The sequence below is a fragment of the Stegostoma tigrinum genome, chromosome 34 (genome assembly GCF_030684315.1).
Source record: "Stegostoma tigrinum isolate sSteTig4 chromosome 34, sSteTig4.hap1, whole genome shotgun sequence".
Taxonomy (NCBI): domain Eukaryota; kingdom Metazoa; phylum Chordata; class Chondrichthyes; order Orectolobiformes; family Stegostomatidae; genus Stegostoma; species Stegostoma tigrinum.
This window is the reverse complement of record NC_081387.1, coordinates 6,159,250-6,180,093: the sequence shown is the minus strand read 5'-3', so window position 1 is coordinate 6,180,093 and position 20,844 is coordinate 6,159,250. Positions and strand designations below refer to the sequence as shown.

The following is a 20,844-nucleotide window of genomic DNA, read 5'->3' as shown; positions in this document are numbered from 1 at the left end:
AGTTCAAAAATATGATAGATGCATTCCTGTTGATAGGGATATAATCTCGGAATCCTAACCGCCACCGTGACATTGAGGAACAGATATCCAGGCAGACCATGGTAAGATGCAATAACAACACGGTTGTCACAGTAGGTGAGAGATAGTGGGAACTGCAGATGCTGGAGAATTCCAAGATAATAAAATGTGAGGCTGGATGAACACAGCAGGCCAAGCAGCATCTCAGGAGCACAAAAGCTGACGTTTCGGGCCTAGACCCTTCATCAGAGAGGGGGATGGGGAGAGGGAACTGGAATAAATAGGGAGAGAGGGGGAGGCGGACCGAAGATGGAGAGTAAAGAAGATAGGTGGAGAGAGTGTAGGTGGGGAGGTAGGGAGGGGATAGGTCAGTCCAGGGAAGATGGACAGGTCAAGGAGGTGGGATGAGGTTAGTAGGTAGATGGGGGTGCGGCTTGGGGTGGGAGGAAGGGATGGGTGAGAGGAAGAACAGGTTAGGGAGGCAGAGACAGGTTGGATGGTTTTGGGATGCAGTGGGTAGGGGGGAAGAGCTGGGCTGGTTGTGTGGTGCAGTGGGGGGAGGGGACGAACTGGGCTGGTTTAGGGATGCAGTAGGGGAAGGGGAGATTTTGAAACTGGTGAAGTCCACATTGATACCATATGGCTGCAGCGTTCCCAGGCAGAATATGAGTTGCTGTTCCTGCAACCTTCGGGTGGCATCATTGTGGCACTGCAGGAGGCCCATGATGGACATGTCATCTAGAGAATGGGAGGGGGAGTGGAAATGGTTTGCGACTGGGAGGTGCAGTTGTTTGTTGCGAACTGAGCGGAGGTGTTCTGCAAAGCGGTCCCCAAGCCTCCGCTTGGTTTCCCCAATGTAGAGGAAGCCGCACCGGGTACAGTGGATGCAGTATACCACATTGGCAGATGTGCAGGTGAACCTCTGCTTAATGTGGAATGTCAATTGGGGCCTGGGATGGGGGTGAGGGAGGAGGTGTGGGGTCAGGTGTAGCATTTCCTGCGGTTGCAGGGGAAGGTGCCGGGTGTGGTGGGGTTGGAGGGCAGTGTGGAGCGAACAAGGGAGTCACGGAGAGAGTGGTCTCTCCGGAAAGCTGACAGGGGAGGGGATGGAAAAATGTCTTGGGTGGTGGGGTCGGATTGTAGATGGCGGAAGTGTCGGAGGATGATGCGTTGTATCCGGAGGTTGGTAGGGTGGTGTGTGAGAACGAGGGGGATCCTCTTGGGGCGGTTGTGGCGGGGGCGGGGTGTGAGGGATGTGTTGCGGGAAATACGGGAGACGCGGTCAAGGGCGTTCTCGATCACTGTGGGGGGAAAGTTGCGGTCCTTAAAGAACTTGGACATCTGGGATGTGCGGGAGTGGAATGTCTTATCGTGGGAGCAGATGCGGCGGAGGCGGAGGAATTGGGAATAGGGGATGGAATTTTTGCAGGAGGGTGGGTGGGAGGAGGTGTATTCTAGGTAGCTGTGGGAGTCGGTGGGCTTGAAATGGACATCAGTTACAAGCTGGTTGCCTGAGATGGAGACTGAGAGGTCCAGGAAGGTGAGGGATGTGCTGGAGATTGCCCAGGTGAACTGAAGGTTGGGGTGGAAGGTGTTGGTGAAGTGGATGAACTGTTCGAGCTCCTCTGGGGAGCAAGAGGCGGCGCCGATACAGTCATCACTGTACCGGAGGAAGAGGTGGAGTTTGGGGCCTGTGTAGGTGCGGAAGAGGGACTGTTCCACGTAACCTACAAAGAGGCAGGCATAGCTGGCAGTCTCCAGCACATCCCTCACCTTCCTGGACCTCTCAGTCTCCATCTCAGGCAACCAGCTTGTAACTGATGTCCATTTCAAGCCCACCGACTCCCACAGCTACCTAGAATACACCTCCTCCCACCCACCCTCCTGCAAAAATTCCATCCCCTATTCCCAATTCCTCCGCCTCCGCCGCATCTGCTCCCACGATAAGACATTCCAATCCCGCACATCCCAGATGTCCAAGTTCTTGAAGGACCGCAACTTTCCCCCCACAGTGATCGAGAACGCCCTTGACCGCGTCTCCCGTATTTCCCGCAACACATCCCTCACACCCCGCCCCCGCCACAACCGCCCCAAGAGGATCCCCCTCGTTCTCACACACCACCCTACCAACCTCCGGATACAACGCATCATCCTCCGACACTTCCGCCATTTACAATCCGACCCCACCATCCAAGACATTTTTCCATCCCCTCCCCTGTCAGCTTTCCGGAGAGACCACTCTCTCTGTGACTCCCTTGTTCGCTCCACACTGCCCTCCAACCCCACCACACCCGGCACCTTCCCCTGCAACCGCAGGAAATGCTACACCTGTCCCCACACCTCCTCCCTCACCCTCATCCCAGGCCCCAATTGACATTCCACATTAAGCAGAGGTTCACCTGCACATCTGCCAATGTGGTATACTGCATCCACTGTACCCGGTGCGGCTTCCTCTACATTGGGGAAACCAAGCGGAGGCTTGGGGACCGCTTTGCAGAACACCTCCGCTCAGTTCGCAACAAACAACTGCACCTCCCAGTCGCAAACCATTTCCACTCCCCCTCCCATTCTCTAGATGACATGTCCATCATGGGCCTCCTGCAGTGCCACAATGATGCCACCCGAAGGTTGCAGGAACAGCAACTCATATTCCGCCTGGGAACGCTGCAGCCATATGGTATCAACGTGGACTTCACCAGTTTCAAAATCTCCCCTTCCCCTACTGCATCCCTAAACCAGCCCAGTTCGTCCCCTCCCCCCACTGCACCACACAACCAGCCCAGCTCTTCCCCCCTACCCACTGCATCCCAAAACCAGTCCAACCTGTCTCTGCCTACCTCACCTGTTCTTCCTCTCACCCATCCCTTCGTCCCACCCCAAGCCGCACCCCCAGCTACCTACTAACCTCATCCCACCTCCTTGACCTGACCGTCTTCCCTGGACTGACCTATCCCCTCCCTACCTCCCCACCTACACTCTCTCCACCTATCTTCTTTACTCTCCATCTTCGGTCCGCCTCCCCCTCTCTCCCTATTTATTCCAGTTCCCTCTCCCCATCCCCCTCTCTGATGAAGGATCTAGGCCCGAAACGTCAGCTTTTGTGCTCCTCAGATGCTGCTTGGCCTGCTGTGTTCATCCAGCCTCACATTTTATTGTCACAGTAGGTGACTTGATTTCCTCAATTTTGACTGGAATCCCTGACAGCAAGAGGCTTAGATGGGGAAGGATTTGTTAAGTGCATTGAAGAGGGTTTCTTGAAACAGTGTATGAATAGCTCAATGAGAGAACGGACCATATTTGGCTAATAAGATTTGACAGCGGAATGAGCATTTCGCGAGAGCATTTTGAACAGTGATCACATTTCTTGAAGTGTTAAAATAGCTATGAATAAGGATGAGTCAGGGAAGGTACAATGTGGGTGAAGGCAAATTACATCTGTAATTGACAGGAGCTAGGGAGTGTTAATTGGGATGAGCTGTTATCCATCAAATTCAGTTTAAAGGCCTACTGAGCAGGATTCAGGACCTTTGTGTTCTGGAAAGGATTAAGGACAAGGATGCCAAAGTAAAGGAACCTTGGATAACAAGAGAGGTTGTGATTTTCATCAAAAGGAGTAAAATAAATCATGTGTAAGCTTTAAAAAATGAAAATCAGAGAGGTCCCATAAGGAATATAAAGAAAACAGGAAATAACTCAAGGAGGGAATTAGGAGAACAATCAGGTACTGTGAAATTATTTTAGCAAGAAGGCTTAAAGAGAATCCCAAGGCAATATACATATACTTTAATAAGGAGAGGGTAATTAGGGAGAAGGTTGGACCACTCAATTATAAAGGACAGAAGTTATGCTTGGAACCACAAGGTATGGGTAACATTCTAAAAGAGTACGTTATGTCAGCATTCACTGAGATAAGTGATATGGAGGATAGTGAGATTAATGTGCAGCATGGGGATATGCTAGGGCATTTTGAGATCAAGAAAGAAGTTGCGTTGCATCTGTTGAAGAATATTAAGGTGGATAAGTCCCCAGGGCCCGATGGTATCTACTCTAAGTTTTTGAGAAAGGCAAGAGAGGAGATTTCTGGGGCATTGACCAAGATCATTGTATCCTCTTTTGTCACTGGAGAAGTCGCAGAGGACTGATGAGTAACTAAGGCTTTTCCACTCTTCCAGAAGTTGAATAGAGATAATCCAGGAAACAATAGATCAATGATTCTCAGATTTGAGTTGGGAAGATGTTGGAAATAATTCTTGGGGATGGGATATTAGCACATTTGGAAAATTATTACCTAATTAAGGAGCATCAGCTGAGCTTTGTGTGGAGCAAGCCATGTCTCAGTAACTTGACTGAAGTTTTTGAGGTAGTCGTGAAGGTGATCAATGATATAGAGCTGTAGATATTGCCTGCAGGGATTTTCTTAAGGTTTTCGACAAGTACCTTCATGGTATGCTCATCCAGATGTCCAGGATGCAAGAGATCCACAGTGACTTGTGCCGTGATTGAGAATTGGTTTGCCCATAGAAGGGAGCAGGTGGTAGTGGAAGAGTGTTTTTCTGCCTGGAGGTCCATGAATAGTGGTATTCCACATGGATCTCTACTGGGACCTCGGCTGTTTGCGATATGTTTACTTATATATTTGTGTATGTATGTATTTGTATATATAGGCAATAAGCATATAGAAATGACTTGAATGGAAATGTAGGTGAGTGTATTAGTAAGTATGCAGATAACACACCGATCGGTGCGGTTCTGGAGAGTGCAGATGGTTGTCAAAGGATACAGTGAGATATAGATCAGTTGCCGATATGGCTAGAAAAATGATAAATGCTCTTTACTCTAGGTAAGTGTGAAGTGTCAAATTTTGGGAGATCAATTGTTAAGGAAAATTATGCAATTAATGGCACAACCCTGAACAATATTGATATACAGATGGATCTTCAGGTTCAAGTTCATAGTCCCTGAAAGTGGCTACACAAATAGATTGGTAAAGATGGCATATGATATATTTTATTTTAATGATCACAGAATTGAGTACAAGAGTCAGGATGTCATGTTGAAACTTTATAAGGCTTTGTTTGGATCAAATTTAGAGTATTATATTCAGCTCTGGTCACCACATTACAGGAGGAATATGGAGACTTTGGAAAGGGTGCCGAAGAGGTTTACCTGGGTTCTGCCTGGATTAGAGGATATGAGCTACAAAGAGAGGATAGAAAAATCTTGGATTGGTTCTGTGGAACACTTGATAGGCATTGATAAAATAATGAGATTCACAGATCAGGCTGATGGAAGGAACCTCCCACCACCCCCACCCCCCCCCCACCCCCCGCCAGATTTGCAACATCTAATACTACGGGGGAACATGCATTTAATGTGAGTGGGAGAAATTTCAAATGTGACGTGAGAGATAAGATTTTTCACCAGAGAGTGGTAGGAGTCAGGTGCACATGCCAGGAGTTTTGGCAGATGTAGACATGATGGGCGCACTTAAGGGACTTTTAGATAAACACATGAATATGCAAGCAATGGATGGCTATGAACTAAGCTTAGGCACAAGGGATTAGTTAAAAATGCTGATGGGCTCAAACCTGTGCTGTGTTTTCTGTGTTCTCGTTCTCTGTTCTCGTGGGCAGAGGTTTAAGGTGAGAAGGGAAAGATTTTTAGTGGGACCTAAGGGGCAGCTTTTTCACCCGGAGGAAGTGCTAAAGGTTGGTACAGTTACAACAGCTAGAAGGCATCTGAATGTGTACATGAACATGAAGGATTTAGGGAGATGTGAACAAATGTGGACAAATGGCACTTGATTATTTTAGGTTAGATAGTCAGCATGGAGGAGTTGGATTGAAGAGTCTATTCCAGTTCTATCCATCTCTATAACTCTAATTCTGCAAAAAGAAGCCCGTGTGTCCGGAGTCAGGCTCACACAGACCCAACGTTTTCATTTTGCTTTGAGTTGAAGTTGGGGTTTTGGAGTTGATACAGCTCTCTCTCTTTCTCACGCTGGTGCAGCCAAAAGATTGGGCTCTTTCTCTGCTAATAGATGATTTACTTTAGTGTTGCTTCCTTATGAAATGCAGACAGCACATGAGACAATCTGTGGTTCTGTATTAGCCTTTTCCAAAGGTTCATTTCAACACACACACACACATGCACACACACACAAGTAATGGAACAACTGATGATGAGTAGTCAAATAATGCATTATTTTGTTAAGTATTTCGATAATGTTATGCCAATTTCTTTTTTTTTAATGTTGGCATTGTATTTGTTGTATATGAGGAAAACTGTTTTGCTTAAAACATATTTTTCTGACACTTTGAAAGACATCTGGAACATTTGCCTTCAAATGAGATAAAAGCTAAAATCAGCAATACCTTCTTGATATATTTTGAGGGTGTTTGGTTTGGCCACGACATCTTTTGTGCAGTACCTGATCAATCACATTTTTAAACATTTGTCTTACTTTTATCTCTCTGCAAAACACATCTCTTAGCTATAGCCTGCTCTGTTATAATGTCTCTTCTTGAAGCCACAGTGTTATTCCTTGATTATATTAACATTAGTTCACCTCCTTGTGCTGGTTGTCATCATCACCATGTAATGATTACCTGGTTGTTTTCACATTGCTGCTTGGTGTGATTCTGTTGCATTTATCTTTCGGAAATTCCATTTATACCTATACTTAAAAATCTATTTCATTTTCTGGAAGGGGAATCTGATCATCTCAGTTTTGTTAACCATTTAATAAATGTGCTGCATTTATTCCTTTGCATCTGCTTTCAGTTCCAGATTTATTCACCATATCTGAAATGGAGAATATTTATCCTGCCCAGCAAATGATGATGCACTTCTGTGTATTTTTTTCCGATTGGTAAGTGACAATGTTGGGAATATTTCAAGTGTTTGAAGTTTTGAGCTGCCTGGAATTTTGCCGCTCCTAGGGTGAAGATTTTCATCAAAATTACCCTGCTCACTGCTTATGATCAGTCAACATTAACAATACAAATGAGGTGATATTTTTCAATACAGGATGTGTGCTTACTTAAGTAAAGGTCACAAGTTGTTAATTTCTCACCAAGTTATTCCCCATACTTGTCTGGCAGAGAAGTCGGAATCAAAAGTGATTGGAATGACAATGCTGCTCTTTTGGGGTGAACTGCTCTCTGAAAATGATTATCTATTCAGAGAGGGAATAAAGAAGTATCTGGTGGAAAGTTGGAAAGTTAGGAATCCTTCAGTGGCAACATTAAAGCTGGTCCCAGTGGTAGGCTGTTAAAGAGATATCATTACTCTTTCTGTGTGTACTATTGTGTATTGTGAGTTGGTGGCAGGCTGCGCCTTGTGCCTGTTTGTGTACAGTTGTCTGAATACCCGTTTATTTTTAAAGAGAGATTGCCTCACTGCCATATAACGTTGGGCACGAACTATTGTCAGTGCCAGTTATTTCAAGGAATGTTTGAGAGCCAGGCTAAAAGCAACAGTATTATCCATTGATGAGAAGTTTCTGAGTTTCAATAGTATCTAGTACCATAATAGGTTTTGAAGCCTGAACTCTCGATCAATGCAGTCTAGCATTAGAAGTAATCTCATGGATAAACTTGGCAATGGGCAGATTAAGTGTTAATTCGTTGGTGTTGGGTTAGATCTACTTCACTTCTAGTCCTGGGGAATTAACGTTACATCAACAGAACACTGAATACCTTTTTTTTAACCCTCCCAGCAAACTGACTTACCTTGCCGTTTGTAAGACGATTATGAACAAAATTACAGCCAAGCCATTTGGAACATCATTGTTCTTTACAGTTAGATAAAATAATAGTTGATTTCATTCGAGATTTACCTGCACATTCCTGTTCACTTCCAGAATCATTGATGCAGCTTTGAATTTGAACAATGGCCTGAGCCTATGTGAGCTAATTCCAAAGGGGCAAAGGAGAAAATTCAACGTATCTAAAGTAATGTCAGATTCCACGTGTTGCAAGGTTGCAATTGGATAAAAGGGGAAATACCATCCCAATGTATGTGGTGTCACTTCTAGAATCATTCATTTTTCAATAAGATTACCTCTAATTCTGTGACAAAAGAGATTGAGCACAGTGGGGTTCTTTTCCTTAGAACAGAGGAATTTGAGAACGGACATGGTCAAGCTGTATAAAATTATGTGTAGCACAGAGACAGTAGATTGGGAGAAATTCTCCCCTTGATGAAGCAATCCATGACCAGGGGTATAAATTTAAGTTAAGGGACAAAACGTTGAGAGATGATACGTGGGAAAACCTTTACACCTAAATATTTGGTGACAACCTGGAAATTGCTGTGTGTAAGGATGGTAGAGGCAGAACCCCTCATAATATTTAAGAAATATTTGGATGTACATTGGCAACACCAAAAGATGCAAGACTATTGGTTAAGTGCCAAGAAATTGGATTGAATATTTAAATGCTTGTTTTTGACCAACCTACATGTGTTGGCTGAACAGTTTTCTTTTTCTGTGCCAAGACATTTTTGGCTCAATGAATTTGAATATTTTCAGCCAATATGCTCAGGAGGTTATCTGGTTAGAACATCCTGAAGCTTCCATACAACTTTTGTGATCAGACAATGGTTTTAAGAGGTACATTTTGCTCTGTTTTATGTTGAAGAGAGATTTTGAGCCACAGATGCCGAGCTCCATCCTCCAAACTAATAAAGTGCGCAGATTGTGAGAGCTTGTTTTTCTTTAAATAGGCAAACTAAAAGCAGCATTAATGGGTGGAGTCAAGCTCCCACAGAAACAGAGTTTTAGTTTTGATTTCATCATTTTCTGGGGACTGGGCACTGAATGTGGAATCTTTTATCCCTTGGTCTGTTAAAATGAAAAGCTTAGATTCTATTTCTGTTGCTAGAATTGCAGGTGAGACAATCTATTTTAATGAATTTGCATTTGCAAAAGGTGTGTTTATGGGATGTTATCATCTTGGAATAGTTGCTGTTTAGTAGTTTAATCATCTATTATTCTGTTAAATTTTCTAATAGAGTTAAGTTATCCCAAAACTACCTATCTTTTCTTTGTACTTTAACTATGGGATAAGAATAAAGCGTATTTGCTTCAAACATTTAATTAATGGAAAAAAGGTCTAGGTTCTTTCCTTGATATATTTGAAGGGGTTTTGGTCTGGTCTATAACAAACTGGAGGCTTTTATCATGATCAAAATCTATAATTTCAGATTATGTTTTGGATTTTTGGCTTCAAAAGACTGTGAATGGTGAGTGATGGTGTTTTCTTTTTCCTACATTGTATTCTTTTGAGTTAAACAAAGTGTGCCTTGTGTGACAGTGGCTTTCAGTTGCTAACAGTATCCTGGGTGGTGAAGAAAATACTTGATAACAAAGTGTGGAGCTGGATGAACACAGCAGGCCAAGCAACATCTCAGGAGCACAAAAGCTGACGTTTCGGGCCTAGACCCTTCATCAGACCCTCTGATGATGGGCCTAGGCCCGAAATGTCAGCTTTTGTGCTCCTGAGATGCTGCTTGGCCTGCTGTGTTCATCCAGCTCCACACTTTGTTATCTTGGATTCTCCAGCATCTGCAGTTCCCATTGTCCAAGAAAATACTTGAGGTAGTTTACAGAAGGTGCGTGAGACATGGCTTTTGAAACTGGCTGACAAGTTCGAGCTGTAATTGCCCGTGTCCACGAGGAAGCTGGGGGGAATTGCAGCAATAATTTGACATTTGCAATCGCCAGAAATGCTTTGGGATCTTTGAAAATGACTAAAATTCAATTGCCACTGAAGCAGCTTGAACATAAAAAAGAAAGGAAACAGACTGAATTACGATAGAAAACAGAAGAAAACTTGAAAAAGAGAGATGAAAGGAAGAGAGAAAAGGCTTTTTGAATTCTGGAAATTTGAACTGGAATCTTAGAATGACGGAAGTAGAGGTGAACAGTAGGGGTGGTGATGACGATAGTGATGGTTAGCAGTCACCTCATAGTGAAAGACCTGGTGGTGATCTGTTTAAGTATGTCCTAGTGTCGCCTAAGTTTGATGAGAAGGCCGTAGAGATCTCTTTTTCCATTTTATTTGAGAAAGTGGCTAAAGAAATGAAATGGTCATTGACTATGTGGACATTGTTGATCCAAATAAAGTTGTTAGGTAGAGCTAATAAGGCATTTGCATTTGTTTCAGGTCCAATGACCTTTCCTCGGAGAAGGGTCACTGGGAATGTTGTTAAACAAACAGACCTTAGAATGCAGGTTCATAGCTCCTTGAAAATGGAGTTCCAGGTAGATAGAACAGCGAAGAACGTGTTTGGTATGCTTTCCTTTATTGGTCAGTGCAGTGAATATAGGCGTTGGGAGGTCATGTTGCAGCTGTACAGGACACTGGTTAGGCCACTATTGGAATACTATGTGTAATTATACTCTCCCTGCAATAGGAAGGATGTTGTGAAACCTGAATGGGTTCGTAAAAGATTTACACAAATGCTGCCAGGGCCGAAGGGTTTGAGCTCTCGGGAGATGTTGAAAGGCCGGAGCTATTTTCCCTGGAATGTCGGAGGCTGAGGGCTGACCTTATAGAAGTTTATAAAATAATGAGGGGCATGGATAGAGTAAATAGATAAGGTCCTTATCCCAGGTAGGGGAGTCCAAAATTAGAGGGCATAGGTTTAAGTTAAAAGGGGAAAGATTTAAAAGGGACCTCTGGAGCAACTTTTTCATGCAGAGGATGATGCGTGTATGGAATGAACTGCCAGAGGAAGTGGTGGAGGCTGGAACAATTATAACATTTCAAAAGTATCTAGGTGAGTATATGAATAGGAAGTGTTTAGGGCGATATGGACCAAATGCTGACAATTGAGACGAAATTTATCTGGTCGGCATAGATGAGTTGAAACAAAGGGTCTGTTTCCAAGCTGTATTCTCTATGTCTCTATGACCTGGTCCATAATCATGACATTTCAAGTGTTCATCTGGTGCTTTTCAAAGGTTGTGAGGTTACCCTCTTGACTACCTTCACAGTCCATACATACCAGCTTCCCACCACTGTCTGGGTGCAAAATGTTGTCTGCGAATCCCTTTTCAACCTCTGGCCCTTCACCTTAATCTTGAACCAAGGGGAACAGTTGTTTCCTCTCTGCCCTGTCCATGTACCCCATAATCACACACACTTCAGCCAGCTCCCCATCAACCTTCTCTGCTCTAAAGAAAATGACCCAAGTATATCCTCATAGCTAAAATGCTCTATGCTGCTCGATTGCTAACCACGCAGCCTTTTGATACAAATATTTCTTTTATTCTGCGAGTTGCAAGAACAAATCCATCCCCCAGCTGTGAAATCCAGGGTCCATGACCAGGGGGAAGAGGGATCATAGGCCCTTTTTGTGAGCCCCATTCATCCCCTACCCTGATCCCTTAGAGGCCCAGAATTTGCAACTACAGCCAAAGAGCTAGAGTTGAACTTTCTTTATGCACGTAACAAAAGATTTGACTATCCATTCCTTGATTTGAAAGAACTTTGATAGCCTAGGTTTAAGTATGGCCCACTTTACAAACATTACTTTTGCAGACCTTTGCACATATTTTGGTTGTTCATTTATGCAACAAGCTCTGCTTCTTTGGACCTGCTCTGAGGCAATATCCAACTGCAATATCTAAAAGATTCAGACAGGTATCCCAAAAGACAATCCCAAAATGGATTGGTGAATGAACCTTGGTTTTACTTTCAACTTTAAAAATAGCAAAATCTTGAAGTAGAGCCAATTTCCTGACAACGACATTTCTATTGACACAACAAGACGTTCATAAAAGAAACATTACTTTCTACATTGAGTGATAAATATTTTCCCACTTTCATTTTGAACTAACCAGATTTATAAATGCCATTGAAGTTTATAATAGGGCAGCTGGGTATTGCAGATGCTGGAAATCTGAAATTTAAACTGAAAATACTAGAAATTCTCAGAAGCTAAGGCAGAATTTGCAGAGAGATGAACAGACTCAATGCTTCAGGCCCAAATGCGCTAGTTCTGATGAAGTGTCACTGGCCTTCTTTCTCTCTGCAGAGATACTGCCAGATACGCTGATCACTGACAACACTTTCCATTTCTCCTGGAGCAAAACAACCCCTTTTTTCCACTCTCCAAAAAGCAGTCAGATTTATCATGAGCTTTTTATTCTCAGCAGCAAGAAATCTGGGTGGCAGTTGCTTCAGATCTAGTTTGGAATAATATTGACTTTGTTTTTAAAAAGTGTTTAAAGAATGAAGAAAGCTTGAGCAACTTGCTCAGTGAAGAACAGTGAATGCAAGTAATGAATGCCTTTGAAAAGATGAGTGATTAAAAAAGAAAAATGTGGCATGCAGCAAAGTGAGCTCATAAAACATTTCTTGTATTTAAATTTAAGAAGTTGAATTAGAAAGAGACAGAATAGGTCCCACATCTTGGTCATCAGGAAAGGGGAAGGGATTGGGCCCAGCTAAAGAGTCAAGCTCATCTAACACCAACCTTCCCCTCATGGTGCCCACTCTGAGCTGGTCTGTGAGGTAATTAAGGTAATTGCCAATCAGCAATCAATTTCTAAATGATGAAATTTATAATGAGGGAATTATGAGGAATATAGAAGAGAAATAGATGAACTGCAATTGTTGATTATAGTTGTGTATACCTCATGATGATTGAAACAGAACTGCTGGAGCAATTTTTTGAAAAGTTACATCGACGAGAGAGAAATGGAAACTTTAGGAACAGTAAGATTTCTTCTCATCACCATTCTCTCAAGGTCAGGGGAAGAGATTTCACAGCTCAATGGAGGACAGTGTCCTCGTAAATAACACATGGAGTCCCATCATGGGTCAGTGCCTGAGGGAGGCTGACAGAGTGGTCAAGGAACGACCTGGACAACATCCCCGAGAATGCATCCTGTGATCAAAACAAATGACCAATTAAATTATCAATTTAAGTTAGCAATTAATTCTTGATTATTGATCTGGGTTTCGTCACTGACAGGAATTCACACTTCAACAGATAGCTAGGTTGAGGTCAGTGATGATGGCTCTGTGAAGAGGTCAATATGATTTGGATTTGATGGAAAGGACGTTATTAGGTTAGGGCCAGCCAGAATGAGATGGGTTGCATCAAATCACTCTGCAGCGAAGCTGAAGGAGAAATGGGATTCTGATGAAAATTTAAACAGTTATCTGGAAGCTGGAAAGAAATATTTTGAAAGGAAAGATATATATTTCAGTTTTAGTGTCATGTTCTGATCTAACCTCACAAAAAGTATTCACTTTGTCCTGTTCCACCTGTTCTATTTTTGATTAAATGTTTCTGATAGTTGAACATTACTTCCTTACCATTTCTCCTTTTTTTTCAACCTGTGGCTTTGTGATTTGTTACCACACAATCAGGGAAAGTTCCAGGATATATTTCCTGTAACACCTCAGTTGTCTGATTTTCCATTTGCTTTTCAACCACAGGAGGCATCATTTCTACCTGTGAGCTATCAATCTCATTTCCTAGGATAAACTGTATTTCCAGAACAAAGAGTTTCTCTATTACTCTGACTACCCCGTTATGACTTCTTACTGGACTCTCCAGCCTCATCTTATATATTAGGGAACAAAACTCTTCTCATCCTGAATTCAACATATTACAACTTTTTCTGTCAATACTCCTTCTGAATTACATATCCCCTCATCTCTCACCATTAAATATTGACTTGGCCCATATCTCTTAAAATCTTAATTTCTTTCCCTGGTCCTCCCGGTACACATCAGTAAACCTTCCATGTAAGTACAATATTTAAAGAGATCTGGCACTTACTTCTCAGCCAAGCCCTGACCATGTTGTACATTCCTTTTGCAGCTTTATAAGTTCCACTGTCATCTCCTTTACTGACCTAGCAAACCCAACTAGCTTATCCTGATCTACCACATTCATCTTCCCAGTGCTTTTTCTAAACCACCAACATTGCAATTTACGTGACCAATTTATTACAGTGAAAACACTTGAGTATTTTTTACATCTCTTTTCACATCTTGGGTCTCCTTATTAACTTGTGCTAAATCATCTTTTATTACCTTCAATGAGACTTCCCTCTCCTTTACCACCTGAGGATTTCTCTTTCCCTGGTTTCTATACATCACAAATTGAAATTGATGTTGGAAGCCAAACTTTGAGTTATGAGCCAATTCATAATCATCTGCCATCTCTGCTGTTGATCTTGCTGCTTGAACCCAGTGTTGTTCCACATGAGTTCTCACTACCTCAGGAAGTGAATTTTTGAACTCCTCCAAAATAATGGTTTCTCTCAGAGGGCCATGTATCTGATTTATTTTCAGTGTCCCTATGCACCTCTCAAAGTTGATTTGTTTGATTCTTTGAAGCTCTATGTAGTTTGACCAGAATCCCTCTTTAGATTTCTAAATGTAGTCTGTAAGCTTCTGGCACTGGTTCACTTGCACATATGGCTTTGATCTCCTCCTCATACTCCCCAGGTACCTCCTGTGATAGTCAGGCAAGCACCTCACTAGCTTTACCGACTAACTTTGTTTGAATCATCTATATCTGCATGGTCAGTCATTTCATTTGTTCAGATACTTTCTGAAATGAAATGAAGGAGGCTTCTGCATCCTTTTTGTCCAAACTAGGCAAGGTTCAGACGCATTTAAACAGATCCCCACCAGGCCTTTGGCTACAATAGGTTTAGTCTCCATCACAGTCCTCATCACCAACCCCATCTTTCACATCTACCTCCACCACTGTCTGCAGCTTCTTGCAGACTTCAGCAGTGCAGTTTCCATACTATTCATCCTGATAGGATACTTTCTACAGTGCATCTATAAAAGTTGGTAAGCGTCTCAATGGACATGCTGAATTCCCTTAGCCTCCTGAGGGAGGAGAGGTGTTGCTGCGCTATCTTGAATATAACATGGACATGGGTGGACCAGGAGCGATTGTTGGTGATCATCGCTACCAGGAACTTGATGCTTTCCACCATTTCCAGCTCAGCATCATTGATGCAGCCAGGAGTCTACCCTCCAAAGCGCTTCCTGTGGCCAATGACTAGCTCAAGAACAACAACAAAGTTGCTGGAAAAGCTCAGCGGTTCAGGCAGCATCTGTGAAGGTCAAAACAGAGTTAATGTGTTGGGTCCAGAGACCTTTCCTCAGAACTGACCAGCTCCTTTGTTTTGTTCATGTCAATGGGGAGACTGTTGTCTCTTACACCATGTAGCCAAGCACTCAATGGCTTTCCTGTACTCGAGAACTGACTACTACTCATTGGCTGGGAATTTAACCTGGCTGCGTGGGAAGCGAGAATTCAAACACTGATCCATCAATGCAACCACTTAACTGTCCTTTATTCAGTCCCAAGCTGAGATGATTCCCCAGCTGGAGAGGAACTCTATTAATAGAAATACCCGTATCTGTTTCCAGCTAATGGAAGGAAGACAAATTCTGACAGGATGAAACTGAAACTGACTGAGCATGCCTTCCCCAGTAACAAGTGACAGATGCTTCATCATGTCATTATTGGATATTTCACTGAGACCGTGACCAGTCATTGACTCTGGTTCTGCAGCTTGTATTTCGGGAAAGGTCAAAATGCTTTCTCAATTGTGAAATGGAGCCGTGGTAGAGAAGGATTTCTGTTTTGTCAGTCTGAAAACAACAGTTGTTTTCCTGTCAGAGTGTTTTGTTCTCACTGTCTGATTGAAAGAGGGGCAGTACATTCCCAGAATGTTGCTGATCTTTTTCTCCATCTCCCTGTGTTTTTCTTGGGCCTCTCCGCATAAGGACAGAATTCAACTTTTCTCTCTCTCTCTCTCTCTCTGGGGTGAATGTGAATCTCTTGGTGAGAGTTTGAAATAGGGGATGTTTGACCAGCCGCCTGTTATACAGCCAGCCTGATATTTTACTCACTGAAGGCAGCACAGTCTCTGGGAGTCTCTGATGGGATTTGTGTGCAGGTCTCCTGACTGCAGCACGAGAAAACCCGCAGATCAGAGAAGCTCGGAGCAAATGGGAAATGATTCGAATGGACAATGTTCAATTTTCACATCGATTGAGAGAAGCCAAACAGCTTCATCCCTCCTTTTCTAAAGTCTGTAAACACTGTGGGGAGGAGGAGAAGGATGCCCCATGTTTAACCCAACCCAGGCTCAGCTGTGATGGTGTTCTTGAAAAGAATGGTTTTCTCTTAAATTTCCATGACCTACATAAACAAGAGGGAGAAATTTGCAAGCTTTACCGGTGTTTAGTCATGCATACGGAAATGAGGTGCACCCCTCTGAAGGGAAAATGGATCTCCTTGAGTTGTTACCAAGAGGAGGCATTATGCACTTTTTACATGGACCTTACGTTATTAGAATGTATGAATGAACTTGTAAATATTCATGCAATCACAGTCAAATTCTATCCATGGTTTTTGAATCTTACCCCAAGGTACCTCCCAGGAAGTGGGATAGGATGGGGTGGGTGAAAGGTAAAGAGATGGCTAAACGGCTCGGTCTTTAATTTTGTTTTGATGGGACATCTAACCTCATGGACTGGGACATCCTATCTCTTTACTGTCCAAGTAGAAGGTCTTTGGATGGCAGTTCTGGGCTTCCCACGGGAAGGACTCATTTTCTCTCGACCGAGCATCATTCACACCAGAGTGTGAACATCTCATTATCCTGGCTGCTTGTTTTTTGTGCCTGTGGGACAAGCCCATTTGTGTGAACACTTTCTCGTGTGTTTGTGCCCTATTTGTTCTGCTTGCCTGTTTGAGCCCAGCATCCATAATACAGTGACGATGATCAAGGAGATGATCAGAGGCAGACCCTCATCGATAGCGAATGTGAGGAGACTCATTTGGCAGAAATTAACAGGACTGTGCATTCATGAGGTGAGGATGGGCCCATGTTCCTGCTGAAACTATGATTAGTCAATCAAAACATTAATCCCACAACTGATCTATCATGAACAGTACACTCAGCCCATTTACCAGCACTGACCCCAAGGTCACTCCACTCAGTCCATTCCCCAGCATTGAGCCCTGGGACACTCCACTCAGTCCATCTGCCAGCATTGACCCCACAGTCACTCCACTCAGTCCATCCCCCAGCACTGAACCCTGGGTCAGACCATTCAGTCCAACCCCCAGCACTGACCGCTGGGTCACTCCACTCAATCAATCCCCCAGCACTAGCCCCTCGTTCACTCCACTCAGTCCATTTGCCAGCACTGACCCCTGAGTCACACCACTCAGTCCAACCCCCAGCACTGACCCCTGGGTCACTCCACTCAATCAATCCCCCAGCACTGGCCCCTCGTTCACTCCACTCAGTCCATTTGCCAGCACTGACCACTGAGTCACTCCACTCAGTCCACCCCCAGCACCGACCCCTGGGTCACTCTACTCAGTCCATCTCCCAGCACTGACACCTGGGTCACTCCACTCAGTACATCTCCCAGCACTGACTCTGGGTCACTAAACTCAGTCCATTCCCCAGCACTGGCCCCTGGGTCACTCGACTCAGTCCAACCCCAGCGCTGACACCTGGGTCACTTCACTCAGTCCATCCCCAGCACTGACCCCTGGGTCACTCCACTCAGTCAATCCCCCAGCAATGACCCCTGAGTCACTCCACTCAATCTATCCCCCAGCACTGGCTCCTCGGACACTCCACTCAGTCCATCTGCCAGCATTGACCCCAGGGTGACTCCATTCAGTCCATCGCCCAGCACTGACCACTAAGTCACTCCATTCAGTCCATCCCCCAGCACTGACACCTGGGTCACTCCACTCAATCTATCCCCCAGCACTGACCCCTGGGTCACTCCACTCAGTTCACCACCAGCACAGGCACCTGGGTCACTCCACTCAGTCCGTCCCCCAGCACTGACCCCTGGGTCACTTCACTCATCCCATACCCCAGCACTGATCCCTGCGTCACTCCACTCAGTCCATTCCCCAGCACTGACCCCTGGGTCACTCCACTCAGTCCATTCCCCAGCACTGACCCCTGGGTCATTCCACTCAGTTCACCACCAGCACAGACACCTGGGTCACTCCACTCAGTCCGTCCCCCAGCACTGACCCCTGGGTCACTTCACTCAGCCCATACCCCAGCACTGATCCCTGAGTCACTCCACTCAGTCCGTCCCCCAGCACTGACCCCTGGGTCACTTCACTCAGCCCATACCCCAGCACTGATCCCTGAGTCACTCCACTCAGTCCGTCCCCCAGCACTGACCCCTGGGTCACTTCACTCAGCCCATACCCCAGCACTGTTCCCTGAGTCACTCCACTCAGTCCATTCCCCAGCACTGACCCCTGGGTCACTCCACTCAGTCCATCCCCCAGCACTGACCCCTGCGTCACTCCACTCAGTCCATCCCCCAGCACTGACCCCTCGGTCACTCCACTCAGACCATCCCGCAGCAGCTGTGAGGTCACTGAACTGATTTTAGAATTTTAATCTGGAATTTCCTTTATTGTCGCAGGTACTGAAGTGTGGAAGATCAGGAATACAGACAAAGTTTTCAATGTCACCCCCTGTGGCACCGCCTTAGGTACAAAGTACTGTAGTCCAGAGCATTGTTGCAGATTACAGAAACGAAGGGAAGAAGAAAGGAATAAGTGTTACATTGCTTACAGTTGTTAATTGTATAAGTTTGGAAAAATTGAGAATAATGTTCAAAAGATATGCATTACAATCTTTCCATACGGGACCTACGGTAGGTCAGTGCAGCGAACTTCCACACGTGGTCTGACTCGGCTCACAGGCTGCTAACTGCCAGCATCGGACCACAGTCCAACAACTGCCCCGCTCTGCTCGAGCCTCCAGCCCACTGCCTGTGCCCACATTGCCCGGATCTCCAGCCCACTGTCTGCCCCCACTCTGTTCAAGCCTCCAGCCTGTGCCCACACTGCTCGGTCCTGCAGCCCACTGGCTCTCCCTGCTCCGTGTGAGCCTCCAGCCCACTGGCTCTCCCTGCTCCATGTGATCCTCCAACCAACTGGCTCTCCCTGGTCCATGTGATCCTCCAACCAACTGGCTATCCCTGCTCCATGTGATCCTCCAGCCCATTTGACGACACTGCCCTGCCTGTGGCCTGCTGGCTCTCCCTGCTCAGCTCTGTGTCTCCAGCTCACTGTACCTCAGGATTGAACATCAACAAGGGGAAAAGAGACAGGAAATAGGAAATGAACAGAACGAGCTCCTGTTGGAGGGTCCTACTCCACCACCATCTTGACCAGAAAATGCTTCCTCAACATTTCAAATTGAGGCTATGACCCTTTCCACTCTGTTCAGACCGTGACTCTGATCTGACATTTCTATCTGATCCCAGATCCCCTTCTCTGCAAATTTGTTCGTGATTTTCCCTGACCAATTATTTCTGTTTGATCATCATCTCTCTGTTTGATCACGCACAGGCATTCACACGTTCCAATGGATACAGACTGTTGAGTTTCTTGAAGAAGATTCTAATCAGAAACGTTCTGTTAAGAGATCAATGCAAGTTGGATTTGATGGAAAGGACTTTTTTAGTTTAGAACTAGGCAAAATGAGAAGGGTCACAGCAAATCATCACGCAGTGGAGGTAAGAGAGAAATGGAATTCTGATCAAGCTTGGAACAACTTTTGGAAAACCACCTTGAAGAAGCATTTGTTCAATACTTAAACAGTAATCTGGAAGCAAGAAAGGAATATTTATTTCAGTTTTGATCCCAAATTCTGGTCAAACTTCACTGATTTATGAAATCGCTCTCCAATTCAGTGTCTGTCTATTGTTTGAGTTTTCACCCTTTCCCATCACAGTTCAGCCCAAAGTGTTCATCTCCAGGAGTGAGCCCATCCGTCAGGTCAAGCCACTCTCTCTCTCCTGCCTGGTCACTGGATTTTATCCTGTAGACATCGAGGTGACCTGGCTAAGGAATGGAGAGTTTGTGCCTGAGACACAATCCTCAGGGATTCGACCAAACCATGATAGGACTCATCAGATCCAAAAAGATTGAGATCAATGCTGGGGATGAGGATCAATATTCCTGTCAAATTGAACACAGCAGCCTGGCAGAGGCCAAGCTCTATCAGTGGGGTAAGGAATTGGGCACCATGTTTGTGTGCCTGTATAAATCCATCTGTCTGTGTTTGTGTGTTTGTGTTCGTCCCTGCTTATCCAACTGAATGAACTTATATTTTTCTAACGTAATCAGAGTATCCTGAATTAATTAAAAGCAAGTTTATTCAATATTAACGGCAAAAAGAAATAGGAAAGTAATGTGCACAATACAAGCTTAGAAATAGGGGCAAGTGAAAAATATGAAAGTTAAAAAGAAAATTTGTCAATCTGAATTGTTTGCAAGTAATGAATATCTGAACACTGTGGCCGTTGCTGCGTGTATTACCAGTTGCATTACTTGATACTCAATTTTGAGATTCTTGGCTCTGGAGCTTGAATGGAACTCCTTTGTCCTTCTTTTCAGCATTGCCTGATGCCAGAACACAGATTAAGAATTTCCCTCTTGTTCTAGATGCAGCACAAAGCTGTTTGAATGGTTGTTCCTTGAGCTGTGACATTCACAGCACACTAGCCCGCACCATAGGTCGTTTGTCCCCAGACAAACCCAGACCAGGATTGAAGGTCTTTTAACCCCTTTTCTGCCCCTGTGTATTCTTGAAGGAGGGAACATTCACATGTTTCTCACCCAGACTGCTGGCACTCTTTAGTGTCTTGCTAAGAGTGTGAGATATTTGCAGGAGATTACAGGTTCAGTTTTTAGCTTTCTTGGCCACTCATCTAATGTAACATTCACAACTCTCACACTCTCCCAGTAACCGCACACCATCACCTT

At 44.5% G+C, this 20,844-nt stretch overlaps 1 pseudogene; it reads left to right on the top strand.

Annotated features, from left to right (window-relative positions):
- Positions 1-4,823: 4,823 nt before the first annotated feature.
- On the top strand, positions 4,824-20,642 carry LOC132206222 (class I histocompatibility antigen, F10 alpha chain-like; annotated as a pseudogene).
- The last annotated feature ends 202 nt before the right edge of the window (positions 20,643-20,844 follow it).